The sequence below is a fragment of the Tenrec ecaudatus genome, chromosome 2 (assembly GCF_050624435.1).
Source record: "Tenrec ecaudatus isolate mTenEca1 chromosome 2, mTenEca1.hap1, whole genome shotgun sequence".
In the NCBI taxonomy this organism is placed as follows: domain Eukaryota; kingdom Metazoa; phylum Chordata; class Mammalia; order Afrosoricida; family Tenrecidae; genus Tenrec; species Tenrec ecaudatus.
In genome coordinates, this window is record NC_134531.1 from 157808036 (window position 1) to 157811719 (window position 3684).

The following is a 3684-nucleotide window of genomic DNA, read 5'->3' on the forward strand; positions in this document are numbered from 1 at the left end:
CCTCAGGACCAACAATGAGATTAGTGATACCAGGAAGGTAAGGGGAAGATGGGGTGGGGGGAGATGATCACAAGGATCTACATATACCCCCTCCCAGGAGGACGGACAACAGAAAAGTGGGTGAAGGGAGACATCAGTCAGTGTCAGATATGAACAAAAATTAATTTATAAATTATCAAGGGTACATGAGAGAGGGAGGGGGTGGGAGCGGGGTGGGGGAAGCAGGGAGAGTAAAAAATGAGAAGCTGATACCAAGGGCTTAAGTAGAAAGAAAATATTTTGAAAATGATGATGGAAACAGATGTACAAATGTGCTTGACACAGTGGATGTATGTATGGATTATGATAAGAGCTGCATGAGCCCTCGATAAAATGAATTTTTAAAAAGAAGGTAAACATCTAGAAAATAATGATGGCAACATATGTACAAACACGCTTGTTACAATTGATGCATAGATTGTGATAAGAGCTGTAAGAGCGCCCAATAAAATGATCTTTGAAAAATAAATAAAGGAGAATTAAAGAAGAGATAAGATTCCCACAGACTACGAATGAGTGAAGATGTGTTGATATCATAATTAACATATTCATTCATAAGAAGTCATCAAATAAAAACCAACTCACCCTGCCATCAAGTCGATGCTGACTCATAGTGACCCTGTCGGACAGACTAGAACCACCCCTGGGAATTTCTAAGACTGTAACTCTTCGCAGGCGAAGGAAGCCTCTCCTCTTGCTGAACAGGTAGTGCTTTAGAACCGTTGGCCATGCGGTCAGCAGCCCAATGCTTAACCACCGCGCCGCAGGGCTCTTCTAGACAAGATGTAAAGCATTTGGAAATGCAGAGAGGAGAGAACCAGACAAGGTCTGCTCTCGTGGACATTCCAACCTACGTGGGACACTGGGATTATGAAAACCCAAGTCACACTGAATGTACAACTATAAACGGCGGGCTGTTCTGAAGGAACATGAGCATGGGCTTCTGCCAGGCGATTGGTTTCACAAGAACAAGTTCCAAGGGTGAGGGCCTCCCCAGCAAGTTTCCATGACAACAAAAGGAGGCAATTCTCTCACACTGGGCTCTCCTGCTGCTGCTGCTGCCCCATAAGCCTAAGGTACCTCGAGAGTCCACCTGGCTGTCCCTGGGATTCAAGTGCCTGGAGCCACCGATTCTGGCTCTTAGATCCCGTGCAAGTTTTCCTCAGCAAACCCAGTCCCCACCTCCCATCTTCTTCAAACTCTAGATCATTTATCATTTGGTTTTTACGTATTCCCACATATCCTTTCTCTTCCTCCTACCATTTTCTTTCTGAGAACAGCACTCTATCATTTCTTATAGGCTACATTACTTGATGGTCATCAGATAGAATCCTTTCTCTTTTTTTCTTTTTTTTTTCAAGACCTCCTGGAAAATCCGCTTTCCCCGGTCATATTCAATCAATGTTTTCACCCACCAGAATCCTCCTGTTGATTCCAGCCCAATCTCTCAGCCTGCTGAAGCACTGTTTAACTTTGCGCCTATTCATGGTCACCTTAGTGATAGCATCTCTCCTGGAGGTGTACCACCTGACATAGACCTCAGCATAATGTGAGGGGTCAGTGCTCCACTTCGTGGAGACATGAGTTCAAATCCCACCTCGGCCACTTACTCTATCCAGGCAGTGATCTCTTCCTCAAAATGACAACATGACATCATCATAATAAAGGCTTTGGATAGGGCCAAGGGGCAGCGCACATCCAACAAGGTCAACGGCCACTTTTATTTTGATACACACGTGCTATTTGTTCTCTGATCTCGGTGTGGTTGTCTGTAAATCGATCTATAGGGAGAAGTAGAAGCCAGAACCCGCCAACATTCTTATAGGAAACTCCTCTGGGCCACTGGTTTTCAGACGGCAGGTTTTGAGTCAGGAGATCCTATTTCACAGGGCCTGGGCTGAGCCGATTCTCAGGTAGAACAAGGGGGTGGGGTGGGGGGTGGGGGGAGGGGAAAGCAGGGGAATGCATCAGAGTGCACTGCAGGTTCCAAGAAATAAAACGGCATTTTCTCAGACCTATCTGTGTGTTTATGCAAAGGCACGCTGGGATACTGTGAGTCATGACAAACACACGCATACAAAAGATTAGAAATCCGTTGCTCAGAGCCGCATCAGAGCAAAAATAACCACCACCTTCTTTGGCCACGATGTGCTATTTAGGAAAGTCGTGGCTGCCCCCTACTGGAAGTCTAGTTTTCTGACCAGGCGGACAACCCAGCATCCCACCAGCAGGCAGAGGTATTTCGTCCGAGGGGTCCCAGTGGGGTGAGCAAGTGCGAAGAGTTTGCTCTCAGCCAGAAGGCTGATGACCTTGCAAATCCACCCACAGCCACTCCGAAGAAAGGCCGGGCGGTCTGCTTCCGTACAGAGGACAGCCAAGAAAAACCCTGTGTAATCCCCAATCTTGGTGATTCGGAACCACCTCCACTGCAACAGGCTCGGCTTTGATGGTGTTTTGTTTTTCTCCTCAGTACCGGCATGACCTCAGTCCTTCTCCCCGCAAGCTACCCAGGAGCCCTCTCAGGAGAACTCGCCCCTAGAGTAGGCCACTTCCCCGCACAATGAATCAAAGACAGACGTGGAAGAGAGTGGCAGTTTCCACCCCAAAATAATTCTGAAGGCACATTGGTCTAACCTCCTCCCCGCATCCCAGCAGTGTCTCTTGGGAAACCAGCTGAACTGACCAGTTATTGAGTCTCAGCCACACATGTTATTCTTGGTCCGCACCCCACCCCAGTACAGCTGGGCAGAATCGCCCCCCACCCCCACCCCCAGCAGCCACCTGTCTCCCCGTCCCTCTGGGGAGCATACACCCCTCGGAGGAATGTGAACCAATTGCATGTTCTCAGAGCCTCCAGCCTGCAGCCTTCAGAAATAACTGACGAGGGCCGGAGGTGGGAAAGAGGGGCTATCCTGCTGAAGGGCAGGCCCCAGAGAAAACAGAGCCCCTAAGAGGCACACTGTGCTGGAGCAATTGTTAAGCACTAGCCCAAAGCTTAGGACTTCATAACCTCCCACACCGCAGCTCTGTGGGAAAGATCTAGCAACTGGCTCTCATGACGACTGCACTCTTGAAAATCCTATGGGCAGTTCCACTCTCTCACCAGGGGTTACCATGAGTCAGAATCAACTCGACAGCACCGGACAACACACACACACACACCATTGGAAGATGTGGGGCCCAGAACCGGACATGCTTACTAAGAATTGACTTCCTTCTTCATTCTGTCAGCTCCCATGGAGAACTCATACCCAGGGCTGCGTCCACTAAAACGCCAAGCACCAGGGGAATCGGAGGTTTGGGGTGGGAAGTCACGTGTTCAGGCCACGGGAGGAGGGGAATAGGAGCGAAGCGGTGGAGGCCAGCCAGGGACACAGGTGTCCCTGAATGCAGGGCCAGTGTCCCAGCCACCACTCTGGGCCAGGCTGTACTGCATAACTCTGTGGCTCCCATCCAAAATCAAACAATGTGTGACTGAATTGCAAAGTGGCAGACAAAAAATAGTAAACAAAAAGTCTAACTCTTAACTTTAAATAAACTGATGGGCGGGGTTTGGGTTTGGTTTGGTTTTGAAGCACAAACCATTTTATTCATTTCATTTTAAAATGACCTCATTTGTTTGCATCCTCAACTGGACTTATCCTT